Consider the following 19528-nt stretch of genomic DNA (forward strand, 5'->3'; position numbering starts at 1 on the left):
AGTCAAGCTGATTAGTTCATATTTTCAGAAGAATTGTGGGTTTGATGATACACGCATGAAACTTTGCGCAATTGTACAATGCTGTAGATATATATTTGTTAGTCAATTCAAGCTATGTACCCACTCTGAAATGTCCAATAAGGCGGCCTTTTTCAAAATGACTTCCAATTAGTTCAATTAGTGCAACGAAGAATTTAAAATAAATAATATGCAAATCATTTTTGTTTAAACAGATAAAAGGTAATTTAACGTCTCTAGTTAGTCATGACGTTAAATTTGTTTATTAAAATGGTTGAAAAATTTCAATATGACCGCCAAAAAATGAACAAAACTAATACAAGATTTTGCATATATTACGTCTATCAAATTGTATTTTGTAGTTTATTTAATATAAAAGAGATTGCGTTTCCATGACACATATATACTGTTTGCAGGACAATTTTAATAAAGATCCCATAAACGTTTTCAGGACGCTATCAGGATTTTGTTTAACCGTTAAGTACCATCAGAGTCACAAATGATAATGGATATGTCCCACTTTTCCTTGCCACAATCATTTTCTTTTCCTCAATTGTGGTAACATAAAGATGATAAATAAAAATAAATAATCACCGAATTTCTACGTACAATGAGACGAAACATCACGAATGCTATTAGATGACCTGAAACTACGTTGACCTCTGGTTTTGAAGAAAACGATTTTTTTTATTTACTCAATGTTGTGTTATTTGCTCTTTATTTTTCAATTTCTGTCTTGTAAACCAGTGAAAGTCTTGTTTATCCAACATACAGATAAAGGAAACTGTTGCCTTTATACAGTAAAAACCAATGGCAGGATCTCTTTACACCCACTGAAACCTCACGGAAAGGCCTTGTTTATGATGCAGGAGAGCTTCTAAAAATAATCTGCGGTTCATGAAATACTATGCTTTCTTTATCATTTGTATTAAGAATATTATATTTATCTTTTTTTTGGTAGACGTTTTGGCAAAAGAAAAACAATGTAATTATAAAAATTACATCAGCATTAACTGAGAGCTTCAGTTAATATTGGATTTGTTTACATGTCATAGGTTATATGATATAGCTAACGTTTGGTTTCTGCCTATATCGCATCTTTATTATATACCAGTAATAAATCATTTGTGTAAATACAGTTTCGTTTGCTATAGTTTGCTCTGATTTGAAAATATAAACTTGTGCTTGCGTTATGCAGAAATCAAATCATAAAAATTATCTTGAACATAAGCTTTCTAAAGCTTAGCGATTTTCGTCAGTCGTAATATTAAATTGACCGACATTTAGTCTTGTTAAAACTTCGTCTTAAAATAACGAATGTAAAGTTAGACACTTATGTTTTGTTAATGACAAACAGAAGTACGCAGGTTCTCTTTACAGAACATGTCCGTAACAGTACATGCAAATATAACACAAATGTTAGCACTTGTACTTAGTGTTTTAGTATTGATTTAATATCCAACATGTATTTGACTTCACCAGATCAATGCAATACTACATGATAATGACTGGTTCAATTCATTTTGTGATATTTTATGTTCAGTTTAGATGATTAAAGGATATATTGTATGTATATTAGGGCAGTTGTAAGAAATCGATTAAAAAAGAAAAATGTTTGTAAAATACAGCTTGATTCGTCTTATTTTTATTGCATTTTCACATTTGGAACAAAATTTGCCAACCCTTCCGGATCACATGAGACTCTTGTTCGAGATAGGGTTCGTGTTGCTCAGTCGATAGATTTATAAGTTGTGTTTCGTACACTTTTACTCTTTTCGATGTTCTTTTGCGATGACATTGTCAGCTTTTCTACAATTTATGAATTATCTTCAATGTAATTTAAAATATTGCATCTCTTTTTTCATAATATAGCATATTACAAACAATACCAAAGATGCCTGAAAATTTTATACTTTAAGGGCCTACGATACAGTTTTTAGCCTACAGTGAATGTTTGACGAAAGTTAGAATACAAGCTAGTTTTACAATAGTCAATTCAAATATGTAAAAAAAAACCAATATATATATATATATGTACTTTTAGAGAACTTTTTGAAACTTGCTGGGAATTTCGGTTTCCTGGACATTTCTATCTTTTGGAAAGACTTAACGAATTTATTTGTTTTAAACATATTAAAAGATAAACGCAAGCAGACTTTTTTAAAAACATCTGTGATACATTTTCTACATAAGCATGATAAGTGTGCTTTGAATTTGTGTAATTTCTCTCTGAAAATAATTCATCTTAATCACATTTTCATAATTTTAGTAAAAAAATTGCATATTATGCTGTATATTCAACAATTTAAAAAAAAATCATCTTTGACTTGTTTATAAAAATTGGCACAAGTAATCTTCATACATAATCGAGCCAAATGTCATTTTCAAAAGGTGGGGTCTATGAACTCGTTTTAAAGATAAATCAGTTTGAATGTCAAAATCATTCGAAAAATGCATCTTTTCCCGAAATGTCACAGTTTGACATTGCGAAATATATAGTTGTACGTTAGAGATGTCATTATCTCCCTGTAACTGTATTGTAAACCCTTAAGGTATATTTTGTTATGTTTCTCCCGTCAGTCCGAGTCTCTTGATAGAGGCTGATTTCATTTTCGTAAAATGTCGTTTTATTTAAACAAGCAGATGTTCGCGTTATTGCGCTAAGCATACCCCTCCTAAAATTAAAAGTCCCGTTAAACAACAAGGAGTTTTCTAGCAGATCCAAATATTGTTTTCACGCTCAAACTAATAACGTATCAAGCTGCTGCATATATGAATTCATTCTGTTTAGTTGGTCCTGTGAATAATGTGACATAAATATCTTTTAGACAAATGGACAGATTGACAACCAGACAGATAAACAGTTGGTAAATATGACTGTAATAAAGTCCCACTCCTTCTCTAGTATATTTTTTTTGATAACTATAGTTCTGCAGATCGGTTACAAAATTGTGGGATTGATGATAAAAGCATCAAATTTGGCATGGTAGTAGTTGTTTATATGATAAAAAGGATGGAGAAGATACTTAGGCACTCAAAAATTATATGAACAACGAAACTAGATAAGAAAATGGGTATAAAACGCAAAAATACTAACACCGGCCAAGAAATTACTTCACAAAAATCTAGCAATTGAGCGACCAAACAAGGGGATGATCTCAGTTGCACAAGAAGGGTCCTGTTCAACAAGTGACACCTGTATATGTGCTCTTGTTTAAATACAATGATGACTCAGATTCGGGTACTAAGCATATATCATATAACATTTGATTTATAAATTCAGTGATTAGTTATTGTTATTGATCATCTTGATGTTACCACAATCGAGGAAAAGATAAGGATTGTGGCAGGGAGAAGTGGAACATATCCATTATAACTTGTGGCTTAGAAGGTTCTTAACGGTCAAACAAATCCTGATAGCGTTTGTGGGATCTTTATTTAAATTGTTTTGAAAACAGGATCCATCTATCATGGAAATGCAATACCTAAAATATTGAACGAACTGCGAAATGCAATTAATATTTGCAAAGCCCTTTATTAGTTTTGTTCATTTGTGGGGGCCATTTGGAAACTTTCCATCATTTTGTTAAACAAATTTAACGTCATGACTAACTATAGACGTTGAATTACATTTTGTAGGATTTAAAAAAAAAGTGATTTTAATATTATTTGCTTTAAAGTATACATCGTTGCAAAAAATTGACTGATTGGAAGACAACTTGAAAATGGCCGTTATGTTGGACAGTGGGTATATATATATATACATATATATATATATATTTATTAAAGTTATGTACACCGGTATGTAAACATTACCACGTGTATTTATTTATAAATTTACACGTGTTTGAAAGAATATAATGGGTTAAATGTTTTTCATTGGTCGAGTTAGAACTGACCATAATATTTGAATAAGGTCATTTCAAATATTTCGTGCTATACTTTTGGAGGTTTTGTAAATTAAAGATATTGTTATTCGGGGTTCGCTTTTGGTGTAGTAAAGTTGTAAGCTTGTGCTTAACCTGAGTGTGTCTGAGAATACAGAAGAAAGTCCAATGTCCGAAGGTGAGACTGAGCATTCACACATTTCAACCGGTAAATCACATAAGTAGCAACCACATAGTAGAAGAGCGCCGTGATTTAGCTGATACTTTTGAACTTTTTAAAGTGTATTTTGGCAATAAGCTAGTAGATCTTAAATCAGATTTGGTCCGTGAACAGGACGTAATTTCCAAAAAGTTAAAAGAAGAGGTTTCCCTTAAATTCAAGCACGAGGGCAACAAAATACAATACAAATTTAACGAGGAAACTATTACCGAGTTAAACAAGGTTTATAGCTTTGTTCCCCGTTCCGAAACCAAGGTTTCACGTATCATCATAGACCTCACAGATAAGGTTAAGGCAGAAACAAACTTAAAAGCATAGCAGATACTTCAGCTGGTGGTTGGGCTACTGTCAGAGAGTATGAAGCAAATGTTATCGCTTTAAACTCTGAAGATGAAAAGAAAATCCGCCAGGCGGAGTCCAGAGCCATGCGTTCGACTAAAGACACATTCCGTCGCCCAAATACCTACAAGACAACTTCTAGACCGGCTCCCGTTGAAACTGCTCCTAATCCTTATTATTCCAATCAGTATCAGCGTCAAAACCCACCGCCCTTTCGAGCTGGCAGCGGGCGGCGTGAGCCGTCCCAGCACGATATGTGCCATGCCTGTAAGCAATTTGGCCACTGGAGGAAGAACTGTCCACTTTTAAAACGCAACCAGTTCAACTTCAACAATACACAACAGAACAATTAACAACGAACAGTTAATTAATGATAAGTATTTATATTTGTTTTCTGAATTTGATAGTGATTATTGTTTAAATCATGATATTGAGATTTTGCTTAGTCAAGTAAGATTTTTTGAAAATTTCAAATCTGTTTTACTCAGAATTGGTCTGGTGAAAACAATTGGATCATACCACCTATTTACTTAGTGTTTAGAGCTATAAAACATGTAATTGCTTGTAAAGCTAGAGGTACTTTTATTGTACCAAAAATGGATATCTGCGACCTATTGGCCTTTCATTTTTGATAAACATATGAATTACAGAGATTACATATCTGAAGTTATTGAATTTAAAAATACAAGTGGTATTTTTGTCAGTGGTTCTAATAGAAAATCCATTTTTGGCACTGAGCCTTTTATTGCTCCAGTTTTAGCAGTAAAATTAGATGCGACAAGGATAACAAGGCCCTAGTGCACTAATGTGTATTGTATCTGGTGAGGTTAAAGTGGCGAGACCCTAGTACACGAATGTGTATTGTAGCTGGCGAGGTTAAAGTGACGAGGCCCTAGTACACGAATGTGTATTGTAGCTGGCGAGGTTAAAGTAACGAGACCCTAGTACACGAATGTGTATTGTAGCAGGCACGGTAGTTGTTGATAAGGCCCTAGTGTTTATATACATTGTAGAACGCATGGTTGTATTCAACACGGCACTAATGTATATAGCATTGTAGCTGGCATGGTCAAATAAATATTGGACAAGGTCCTGTTATTTTTCCAGTGGCATGGTTCACTTGTATATAAATTTTAATACTTTGACATTTTATAATGTTTGTTTCACGATTACACATTTTTCAGATATTTTTCGAGTTGGTAGATGGAAACAGAATTCAGATATTTCTGATGAGCTTTCTACATTGAAAGCTAGATTACCAGAGTGCTGCTTGAGCTCACGTTCTCTGAACACTCGTAAAAAGTACCAGTATGCCTTTAATGCTTTCTGTAAGTGGACTAAAATACATAATATTACTCCATTACCTTCATCTGATTATACAGTTTCTCTATATTTGATTCACATTTCACAGAATGCATAATCGGCTAGCAAGATAAATGAAGTAATATACGCTATTAGCTGGACACATAAATTGGCTGGATTTTATAATCCTTGTACATCTGAACTAGTAACATTTGTTAACGAAGGAACACAGAGAAAAATGGGACATTTTATTACTAACTAAAGAAAGATCCTATTACACCAGATATTTTGCGAAAGATTGTTCATACTTATGGTAATCTTAATAGTAATCTTAAAGACTTAAGAACTGTTTGTATGTGTTTATTAAGCTATGCAGGTTTTTTAAGGTTTTCAGAACTAGTTAATTTGAGAGGTATCGATATAAAGATTTATTCTACACACGCAAATTTATATTTGGCGAAGAGTAAAACTGACATTTACAGAGAAGGGAGGGATGTGGTTATTTCTAAAACAAATCTTGTAACTTGTCCTGTCTCTATGCTAGAACGATATCTCAAATTAGCTAGTATTATATCAAATTCTGATGAATTAATTTTTAGATCTGTTAATTTTTGTAAATAAAGGCAACAGTAATATACCGATGTTCAAACTCATAAATCCATGGACGAAAAACAAAATCGGGGTAACAAACTAAAACTGAGGGAAACGCATTAAATATAAGAGGAGAACAACGACACAACACTACAATGTAACACACACAGGAACGGACCAAGCAACAGACAAAATCCCACGAGAATATCAAATATAACATCAAAACCAAATACATGAATTTTGGATAGACAAGTACCGTGACACGTCTTATCGCAATGTGAATTTACACTAAAAAATAAGAGAAAATAAACGACGCAACGTTAAAATGTAACACATACAGAAACAAACTATAATATAACAATGGCCATATTCCTGACTTGGTACAGGACATTTTTAAAGAACAAAATGGCGGGTTGAACCTGGTTTTGTGGCATGCCAAACCTCCCCTTTTATAGCCATGTGAAATATAACATTAAGATGACAACTCAACACTACAGGACTACAATATGAATAAATTGGAGAATACAATTGACAAAGAAACACACGAACAACAGCCAACAAAGGCAACAAGTTGAACATTTTAATACGCCAGAAGTGCATTTTATCCACACAAGATCTACTAGTGATGCCCATATACAAGAGTTTGAAAGCCGAAACTAGCACAAAGTCGAACAGCATCGAGGACTAAAAGATCAAAAAAGTTGTGCCAAAAACGGCCAGGCTTGTCTGTTAGTTACCCGAACATCCTTATCATTTAGAATAATTTATACTTTTGCAAACAGTAAATTTATAAAATTAATAAACAAAAGCTGTACATGATAGAACTGAAATATTAACTTATTACAGGAAACAACTGAAATACATTACATAACCAGACATTTGCAACACAATATGTAGACACATCCGAATATGTCTAAACCTCAACGCCAAGTGACTTCATATTTGAAATTGTAAAAAATGAATTTGTAAAACAGATCATCAAAAAATGAAAAATGACGTCATTTGAATGAATAGGATAGAACTAGGACTGATGTAAGTCTGATAATTCTTATAAACGTACAGGTCCGCTGGCATACACGAGAGCTCGGGAAATACTACTTTCAAGTTTACAGAGTATAGGCTTAGATAGTAAAAAAATTGTACTGCATTGTCTCCGTTCAGGAGGGGCATCGGCTGCTGCAGCGGCTGGTGTAAGAGGACAGATTGTTCAAAAAGCATGGTCGGTGGAAAAGTGTCACAGCCAAAGACGGCTATGTTAAAGAGTCTTTGAAGGATAGACTTTCTGTAACAAATAATATTGGAATTTAATTATGTATTTTTTCTTTTCTTTTTTCTTTACCCTTTCTTTATTTTTCGAAGCTTTGCTGCACACTGTCAAGCGAGCTGATCCCATACAAAGGTGTTGAGTTTATTTGTAAATAATTTATGTTCGTTTGAAATTATGAATTAGAACATAACTTCAATTAACAAATATACATCTACAATTGTGCAAATAACTTTAACGGTACCAATTTTCTGCGCATTTCGACAATCCATGCTCGAAGCCAAAATATTTGAAAATCCAAAACTTATTAAAAAGATGAAGAGCTATTAACCAAAAAAGGACAAAAAGCATAACCAAAGCCGGGCGAGGAATCAGAGCTTTGCATGAGAGAGATACATTCCTAAATTTAAATAATTTCCAAAATTTTGTAACATCAAACTTTAAAAAACACAAAACCGAAGAACTAGCTACTTGGCTGGTGATACCCTCGGGGACTTCCAGTATACCAGCAGAGGCACCAATCCAGTGGTAGTATCAACATAAACGGTACCAATTTTTCTGCACCAGTTGCGCATTTAGACAATCAATGTCCCTTCAGAGATGCTCGAGGCCAAAATATTTGAAAATCCAAAGCTCATTAAAAAGAAGATCTATTAACCAAAAGGACAAAAAAGTATAGCCAAAGCCGGGCAAGGAATCAGAGATTTCCATGAGGGAGATAATTCCTTGGTTTTAAATAATTTCCAAAATTGTGTAACAGCAATTTTGAAAAACACAAAACCCGTATTTTTATGCCAGTACCAAAGTACAGGCAACTGGGCTGGTGATACCCTCGGGGACTTTCAGCGTCATGCTTGTATCATAAAACCCACAATTCTTCTAAAAATAGGAACGAATCAGCTTTACGATAGATCCTTAAATGGATTTAGTTAGTATTGATTTAAGAAGCTAATGCAAAAATAAATGGATGCCACATAATTGTCATTAAAACAGATGTCTATCAGAGATCAAATGACAAAAATATGAATGATAAATTCTACGAGAGAATACTTGACATAATACATTAAAGTATACGAGAACTGTTTCCTTTTCAAAATTGATTACTCTTTAAATATCATTAAAATATAACAAGCAGGTGTATGCATTGTTGTGCTAAGCATATCCTTCAACATTAAAGGCGTCGAGTCTAGCAGATCCATCAATCGTTTATATGTTACGATCAACAGTGTCAAGCTTAGGACAGAATATGAAAGCATTTTGTTCAATTGGTCCTGAGAACAATGGGACATAACACATTTAGACAAACGGACAGACAAACAACTAAACAGGTGGAAAATATTACTGCAATAAACTCCCACTTCGTAATAAGGAGGAATATATTCATATTTTTTACGACCATTTATAGATCTTGGAATGTTTTTTTTTAGTTTTGTATTAAAACGTCAATGAAAAAACAAAGAGATGCGACATAATTGTCATTAAAACAAATATTTATCAGAGATCATATGACAAGGATATGAATAATACATTCCACGGGGAAAATACTAAACATAATACATTCTCTAGATTAAAAAAAAAAAGATATGTGCAGTCAAAATTCGTCCATTTGTTGATTTCGTTACAACATTTTTCATTCCCTACATCATTAAATGAAGAGTACACGTATAGTCTCCAGGTCAACCACAAAGGCCGGGGAGTTTGGTATTGAAATTACAATTACGACATTTAAACAGTAAATATTCATCAGTTAACAGTCAGCCGGAAAATTAAGGATTGAACCCAAAATGACATCATCGGCAGGTAAATTTCAGTTGTATATGTTGTCAAATTACGAGAGTCCAGATTTTTTCTTCTTTAAGAACATTAACAAACAAGTGATAATATTAGATAAAAATACCAGCTGTTTCCTTACACATCTGCCGTGGTATAATACGTATATGTCATGTTTATGTTTAAACAATCTGTTATTAATCAGTGACTTAAAGTACATTTTAAACTGTCATTTAATACGACTATATGTGTTTGAGAGCTGGTAAATAATACAGGTCCAATACAGAAATGCTTGTTAACACAGAAGTTTTACTATTCTTATTAGGATTTTCGCGAAATATTGAATTTCAACATGTTTGATGTAAGGGTAGTTGTTATTTTGATATATTTTACTTTTATTTCTTTGAGTTTATACCATTATGGACGGTAAAAGTGTTAATATCCTCGACTGACAACAATTCAATATTTTTTCTCTGAGGGCGCAGTCCGACGTGGCAAACATTTGTAGGATTGAAATCCTTGACAATATATGATATACACTGCTTCAAACTGGCTACATTTGTTTATTTATACTACAGTGTCCTGCGAACCATTGAAAATACATGCTAAAGAATCTCTTGAACATTTCTTACCGAAATAGCACATACTTTACATTTACATCAGAGAATTACTTTCGGACTTAAAAATACCTCATATGATCAACCTATGAAGACTCTTTCTGTACATTATTGGTGGTCCTGAAAAGGACCGTTTGTGAAAGCTATCCTCAGCACCAGATGAATTTCAAGTACTTGTTTCTTCGTCACTCCTGTTCATGGACTGGTTCCTACCTGGACGTTGCAGTTTTGTAAATACATACGTCAGTGACGTCATTTTGATGGCAGATAACTCGTGTCAAAATCGAGAAAATGAAAGTTTTTTTAAAATGCTAATTAAAAGCGTAAATCTTTGCAAATTGAAAATGGGAAAATGTTGTAATACAAAAGATTTCAATGAATACTTAAAAAAGCGAAATCGGGGATTTAGCTAATACGAAAACACAAAAGGTATACATAAAGGCAACAGTAGTATACCGCTGTTCAAAACTCATACATCCATGGACAAAAAACAAAATCGGGGTAACAAACTAAAACTGAGGGAAACGCATTAAATATAAGAGGAGAACAACGAGACAACATTAAAATGTAACACACACAGAAACGAACTAAGCAATAGACAAAATCCTATGAGAATAACAAATATAACATCAAAACCAAATACATGAATTTGGGATAGATAAGTACCGTGACACATCTTATAGTAATGTGAATTCACACTCAAAAATAAGAGAAAACAAACGACACAACGGAAACACACCGTTAAAATGTAACACACACAGAAACGAACTATAATATAACAATGGCCATATCAATATCATACAACGTGAGTGTGTCAAATAAAAACAAATATAGCATATTAAAACATTCATCTTTATTCATAAATTGTCTGTTAACAAAACTTTGAATTGTTCGAAATACTTGTAATTTATTACCCCATGAATATTACCTTAAAAGTATTCGACAAACCTTTCGGAATATCCAGTCCTAAATGGTCATCAACTTTGGTATTTATTTGGCTGTTAACTTTTGTGGTTTGAGCGTCACTGGTGAGTATTTCTTAGACGGATTGCATGTGTGGCGTACACAATTAAAAGTCTTGATGAGTTCTTGTCTGGTGATTCCGCGATAAACACTCCCCTTGTTGTATGCAATAACTTTCGGTGTAAACGGTGTCTCATACATGCATTGTGTTTTTTTAACCTGCATTATGCTTTGATATTCATCAAAACATTATTCAAAGGTGTCGAAAAAATTGAGAAGTCGCATATTAAACGGTAATAGAAACAATTTCAACAACATCAAAAAAATAGATACATTATAAAAATAATAGAATTAGAAACAATATCAAAAATATAGATACAACATAAAAATAATAATAAAAGAAACAATATCAACAACATAGATACATAAATACATCATATTATAATAATAATACAAACAATATCACCAATATAGATACATCATAGAAATAATAATAATATTAACAATATAAAAACCATATCAACAATATTTACAATATAAAAACCATATCAACAATATTTACAATATAGATCTAATATCAACAATATCAACAATAGAGAAACAATATCAATAATAGAGAAACATCATAGAAATAAAAAAAATATCAACAATATCAATAATATCAACAATATAGATACAATATCACCAATATCAACAATATAGAAACAATATCAACACTATCAACAATATACATACATCATAGAAATAATACAAATGGAAACAATCTCACAATACAGACACATCATAGACACAATAACCATAAAAACAATGTCAACAATGCAGATATATCATAGAAATATTTAAAATAATGAAAACAATGTCCGCAATAGATACACATCAACGACACAATAACAATACAACAATATCAACAATGCAGATAAAACATAGAAATAATAACAACAAAAACAATGCAGGTATATCATAGAAATAATAAAAATTGAAACAATATCAACAATACAAATCCATCATTTGAATGAACAAGATTGTAACAACGTCAACAATACAAATACATAATAGAAATGAAAATAAAAGAAACAATGGCAACAATACAAATACAGCATTTAAATACAAAAAATGAAATAATGTCAACAATACAAATACATAAAATAAATAAAAAAGGAATAGAAACAATGTCGACAATATAAATCCATCATTTGAAATAAAAAAATGGAAATGATATCAACAATACAAATACATCATAGTAATAAAAAAAAAAGCAATGTCAACAAATACATAATACAAATAAAACCGAATAGAATCAATGTCAAACCTAAAAATACATCATTGATAAAATAATAATATAATAATAATAATAGGTTCAATGTCAACTCTTTAGACGATGATAGATCCATCATAGAAATAAAAATAATCAAAAGAATGTTTACATTACAAATACGTCAAATGTTTATAATAGAAATACATAATGTTAATGAAATTAACATAAACAATGTCAACACTACAGATATATCATAGATATATTGATGATAATAGGAGCAATGTCAACACTACAGATATATCATAGATATATTGATGATAATAGGAGCAATGTCAACACTATAGATACATCATAGATATATTGATGATAATAAGAGCAATGTCAACACTTTAGATATATCATAGATATATTGATGATTATAGGAGCAATGTCAACACTATAGAAACGTCATAGATATATTGATGATAATAGGAGCAATGTCAACACTATAGATACATCATTTAAATAAAAACAATAAAAGCAATGTCAGCAATACAAATACATCATATTAATAAAAGATGACAACAATGTCAACAATACAAATATATAATTTAGATAAAAATGATAGAAACAAGGTCAACAATTTAAATGTGTCATATTAATAAAATTAATGGAAACAATTTCAACAAAACCGATACAACATGTAATTATTCAAAATTGCAACAATTTGAACAATACAGATACATCAAGGAAATAATTATACTGAACACAAAGTCAACAATACAAGTACGAGACCAGTGTGAGAGGCGTTTCCGGATGTGCAATGGCGTAGCAGGACTCTCAGGAAGATTAGTTTTTACTAATGGAATTATCATCTTGAAATACAGTTTATTTATTTATTTATTTACAAGATTGATCGTTTATATAAATAAACAGTGTTAAATTCCATTGTTTAACGCAAGCTACATTTTAGATGAATAAATTGAATGAAAACTACGGTTCATTATTTGTGCATTGTGATTAAAAATTCGTATGTATCATTACTTTCATTTGTTTACAACGTTGTCTTGTATTGTTCTAGTCGTACTATTGCAAATATTCAATTTCATGACTGTTTCATGTGTTTCCATCAGTTTACCATAGTACTATCACATGGTTAGGTTAGAAATTAATGGTAAACCCTAGTTTTAAGTGTTTACTTGACTTTGCCCTCAATGCCACATGTGGAACAGGATCTGCTTACCCTCCCGGATCACCTGAGATCACCCCTAGTTTTTGGTGGGGTTCGTGTTGCTTATTCTTCAGTTTTCTATGTTGTGTCATGTGTTCTATTGTTTGTCTGTTTGTCTTTTTCATTTTTAGCCATGGCGTTGTCAGTTTATTTTCGATTTATGAGTTTGACTGTCCCTTTGGTATCTTTCGTCCCTCTTTTAATGTCCAATCTTACCGTTTTAATGTATTGACATAACTGCACGACTCGATTCTCAATTAACAGTGGTAAGATAATCGTTGCAAAGAATCCTGCTCAAACATCTGTGAAAGACGGTTTTAACTTTGCAGTGTTTCGAGAGTTTATGTTCTATGTTGAAGGCAATTGTAGTGACCTGCAATACAAGTACCGTTCCATTGAGTTTTGTTGTATGTCTTGTGTTACTGTCTCTGACCTAGGTTTTCTGTATTTGGCATGTGTAGTGCATCATATCTTAAGACATTGCTATGTGTACCATGATGAACCATCGTGCAGGACTGCTGTGTGTATTTTTGATATGGAACTCTACACCAGACTATGACTTTTTGACTCTTGACCTATGCACGTTGGGTGTGTCGTCATAATACAGTATGTTCCTTGGTATATTACCTTCACATCAAAATATAATTTTCAATTGACCTTGCTGCTGAGTATGTGACATAAAGATATATTGCCATAAGATGGTGAGTCCAGTGGCTCGAAAACTTCATGTGAGCTTGACCTTTGCCCTCAATGTACAACTTGTATATTTTGTTTGAATTAAATGGAGAATTGTCTGATTGGCATTCATACCACATCTTCTTATATTTTTGTCAGATATATAGATATATTTGTTAGTTTTGTGTACCGCGATGACCCTTTCTTCAAAATCTGCTTCGTGTTTTTTCGACAAGGAACTCTTGACCAGACTATGAATTTTTTACTCTTGACCTATGCATATTGGGTGTGTCTCTTGGTATGATTACCCTTGACGTCATTTTGTTTAGGGGCCATCTGAAGCCCGCCTCCGGGCGAGGGATTTTCTCGCTTTGTTGAAGACCCATTGGTGGCCTTCGACTGCTTTCTGCTCTATAGTCATGTTACTGTCTCTTTTACACATTCCACATTTCGTGCCCGAGGGTACACCAGCCCAGTAGTCAGCACTTTGGTGTTGACATGAATATCAATTATATGGTCATTTTTTTTTTTTTTATAAATTTCCTGTTTACAAAACTTTGAATTTTTCGAAATACTTAGGATTTTCTTATCCCAGGAATAGATTACCTTAGCCGTATTTGGCACAATGTTTTGGAATTTTGGGTCCTCAATGCTCTTCAACTTTGTACTATTGTACTTTATAACTATTTTGATCTGAGCGTCACTGATGAGTCTTATGTAGATGAAACACGCGTCTGGCGTATTAAATTATAATCCTGGTACCTTTGATAACTATTCCATTCTCAATTTTTAAGAATGTTTGGTCTAAATGAAAACTAAATCCTTTAATTTCCGTGAAAAATTAGAGAGAACATTTACTGCTTCAGTAGTACCATGTGCTGCCATTTGTGATAGATAATTAGATAATGCAAAATGTTTCAAACTTTTAACCTTAAATGTCATTTCATGGACATGTAGATATAAATAGTCTGTTTTTACATCTTAAACATTCACACAGAAGGTATACGCATATCAATAAACTGAACTCAGTGCAAAGAACCTTTAAAGTACACTTAGACAGAGAGCTCAATCTAGTGAAACACTTTGTTATGCTGGTAACATGTAACTTGAAATATCACTGTCTGTTACCAAACTGCACCGAGATCCTGAATAAATATGCAAGTTAATTCTATTAAAAGTAGAATTCAATAGAAGTAAATAAGCTGTTTACTGAAATAAATGTAGAATATGCCTATGGGCCACAGATACCCCTGCTTGTGAAAAAAAAACCATGAGTAAACTTCCACATATAGATGCAGGATTTTGACCATTTTGTGACCATAAGCATTGTGTATAAGTTTCAAAACATTTGGTTGAGGCAAACTAAAGTTGAATGACGGAAACAACAGATTTAGCATTTTTCCTATCTTAAAGCTCCGTGTTGCCATTTGTATCATTGGTATTCGTACCACATCTTCTTGCATCTAATAACTCATGAACAGAGACGTCACCCAATATCGAACTTGATAGATCTGTGTTATGGGGTAATAAGCATTGCGTATAAGGTTTATAACATTTGATTGAGTCAAACTTATTTTAGAGAACGGAAACGAAAAATTCAGCATTTTCTATGTTTTTAAAGGGACATGATAACTCATGAACGGTAAAAGTGACGCTACCAAATTTCAAATTTGATTTTGTGTTGTGTGGTAATAAGCATTGTCCCAGGTTAGGGGGATGGTGGGGATCCCGCTAACATGTTCAACCCCGCCTTAGTCGGTGTCTGTTGCAAGTCAGGAGCCTGTAATTCAGTGGTTGTCGTTTGTTTATGTGTTACGTATTTGTTTTTCATTAATATTTTTGTACATAAATTTGTCCGTTTCTTTTCTCGTTTGATTTGTTTTACATTGTCCTTTCTGTGCCTTTTATAGCTGACTATGTGGTATGGACTTTGCTCATTGTTGAAGGCCGTATGGTGACTATAGTTGTTAATTTCTGTGTCATCTGGTCTCTTGTTGAGAGATTTCTTTGGCACTCATACTACATTAGGTAGAGGGTGGGGATCCCACTTACATGTTTAAACCCGCCTTTTCTGTATGTATGTGCCTGTTCCAAGTCAGGAGCCTGTAATTCAGTGGTTGGCGTTTGTTAATGTGTTACATATTTGTTTTTCGTTCATTTTTTGTACATAAATTAGGCCGTTAGTTTTCTCCTTTGAATTGTTTTACATTGTCATTTCAGTGCCTTTTATAATGATTGTCTTGATAGAGGGTTGCTGTTCACAAGGAAGCTATTAAACTAACAGTTCCAAATGGTGAAGTTGAAAGCATTCCTTCGTAAAATTTACGAGTTGGTTGACCGTTATGGAATAACCGTTTCACAAATGATATCGGATATGTTCCTTACGTCGTAACTACAATCCTCTTCCCTTACATGAATGTGACCCTACCGAATTAGACTATTTACCGGATTTGTTATAACATGAGCAACACGACGAGTGCCACATGTGGAGCAGGATCTGCTTACCCTCCCGGAGCACCTGAGATCACCCCTACTTTTTGGTGGGTTTCGTGCTGCTTATTCTTTAGTTTTCGATGTTGTGTCATGTGAACTATTGTTTTTCTGTGTTTTTAGCCATAGGGCGTTGTCAGCTTATTTTCGATTTATAAGTTTGACTGTCCCTCTGGTATCTTTCGTCCCTCTTTTATAGCTGAATGGACTTTGCTCGTTGTTGAAGGCCTTATGGTGACCTATAGTTGTTAATTGTTTTCTCTTGTGGAGAGTTCTCACTGGCAATCATGCCACATCTTCTTTTTTATATTGTTTATAAGTTTTGTAGTATTTGGTTGAGGCAAACTAAAATAAGGAGAACGAAAGCCATTTTTTTGGGACGTACGGGACGGACGGACTAGGGTAACACTTTTTGCCCCTCCACTTTTGCGCAGAAGTTCTGACTATAGTTCTGGTGATACTCTTCCCACTAGCACTGTCATTAACACACACACAATTTTATTATAAAAATCTTCAATCTTATTTTTTATTTCTTTATTTGTGGCCGAATGATTATATGCATGCCCTTCACAAGTATCAAATTTGACAGATTTATTGTATATATAAATTTTTGTAATATTTCATAGCTTATTTTGCAACTAATTAAAATTGCAAACTTAAATTGATCATCACTTTCTTTTTATTTGTCTTTTAACATTCTGTTTTGGACAAAACGATTTGTTTCATATACTTCACATGTATTTCTATCAAATTTGACATTATTACAAAGCTAATTAAATAAAATTCAGTCGAACTTGAACATAAATGTGCAATCAAATATATATGCAAGTCGTAAACTGGTCAAGTAGCTAGATGCACATATCGTGGGCCAATTGAACGACATGTCCTATTTGGGTGGTTTTAAAACTTCTAGAAATATTAACGGAAAAAAGGGATGAGTAAAAGAAAATAAATAAAAACAGAACTATTGAATTAAATAAAGGATGTTCGATATACTGTATATTTCGGTTTAGTTTGAAAATCTATACGATGCTTTATTTTTTTTATCTAGTTTCCTAATCAAAATAATCAAAATGAGAAGATAAATACCTTTACCGTCGATGTTGGAATGTTTAATGTTATAAAACAACTTTAGCGTCTTTGACCTACTTTATCTTTTTATTCGGATACTTGCGGTTATCTTCTCCAAGTTGAACGGGAACATTATAATGATCTAGAACAGAACCCAGATGGAACCAAGAATGTGGGTTGCTATAACCAAACAACCTGAATGTTGAACCAATTACCATGGTTTCGAACCAAAGAACCCGGATAGAACCAAGGTTCAGAACAAAAAAAAAAACAACAGATGGAACCAAGGTTTAGAACCAGAGTGCCCGGATAGAACCTAATTGCATTCGGAATTCTCATGACTTTGTATACCTTCAATGTATTTTCCAAATCATTTATTTATTTAGTATATTTATATATAATTTATTTATTTACGTTTGTACATCATAGGGACATTATTAAACGGAATCAATGTCAATTATGTCAAATCAGACAATAATAATAGAAACAATGGCTAAAATACAAATACAGCATAGAAATAATAATGATTAGAACAATGTCAACAAAACAGGTACATCAGATGAATAATAATAATAGAAACAATGACTAAAATACAAATACAGCATAGAAATAATAATGATTAGAACAATGTCAACAACACAGGTACATCATAGAAATAATACTAGTAAAACATTGACAGAAATACAGAACCATACTCAACATAATACTATTATAAGAATACAAACTATGACAACTATACTACTGTACTACCTTTATATGCCTTCAACCTCTTGGGGTATAAGTTATATATCATGACAATGATAACACGAATCATTGTGTATTGGTGCCTTTTTTTTCGCGCCTCGTAAATCTAGAATACATAGCGTTGATCTGAATATGATTAATTACAGTTTCGAGAATATCTGTATACATGTAACACCATTTTTATATCGTCCCTATAATTTAAATGTTGATTGTTAGCATCCGTCTATCACATGTATCACATCTTTATTGTGTCACCCTTGGAGAGAAAACTTGCAACAAATCGTAATCTATTTTGGTATCTTTTCAAGAAAATTGATAATCGTTGAACATTTAGCCCTGTTTGTTTTTAGATAAAATGGAAATTTTGCCTATTTATTTCTAAGGTGAAAAAATCGAAATTCATATCTTTATCGTTGTATACAGATTTTTCTTTCATTTCTTATACCTTTATATCAAGTTCGAAATGTGTGGGATATTAAGATCATTATAATAAATCTATGATGAAAGTAGGAAACATGATATTGACGACACTGTTACATTCCTGACAAATTTTATGAATTATTCTTATTCGATATTAAAACTTAACATAATAGATTATATAGAAACAAATTAATCTGATATTAATTTCTTGAAATATCATATTTGAACCAATGAAATGCGTTATCAGTATGATAAATTTGTGGATCGATTGTTAGTTCGATTTTTGTTTTATTAACGTTCGATGGCGAATGGTTCACGCATATTTTGACGAGATCAAATCTGCAATACATCGATAATATTAAAGGAATGTTGTAACGGTACGTTGACTCACGTACATCTTTTGAAGGCCAACGTAATGACAGACAGACAGGAGTAAAGTAAGCTCATAACTTTAAAATAGCTAAAATTAAAAATATTTTAAATTCGATATCTTTTGAGGCCATCTGTACCAACAAATGTTTGGTTATTTTTTACTGATGTATTTCTGTAGGAGCGATGAAGAACATCTTCCTTCACTGGCACTTCACGGTATGTAGCTCCCTTGATGCCGTTAATATACGAGACAGAAGTCGTCATCACAACTTTCTATATAAAAATGGAACCAATGATGACTATATTTTGACAAAAACTAA

The 19528-nt window shown here is 32.5% G+C and overlaps 1 pseudogene; it reads left to right on the forward strand.

The window, feature by feature from the left end:
- The first annotated feature begins 4550 nt into the window (after positions 1-4550).
- LOC139526171 (uncharacterized) lies at positions 4551-7665 on the forward strand (annotated as a pseudogene).
- Positions 7666-19528: the final 11863 nt, after the last annotated feature.

This window comes from Mytilus edulis, chromosome 6 (genome assembly GCF_963676685.1).
Source record: "Mytilus edulis chromosome 6, xbMytEdul2.2, whole genome shotgun sequence".
Taxonomy (NCBI): Eukaryota; Metazoa; Mollusca; class Bivalvia; order Mytilida; family Mytilidae; genus Mytilus; species Mytilus edulis.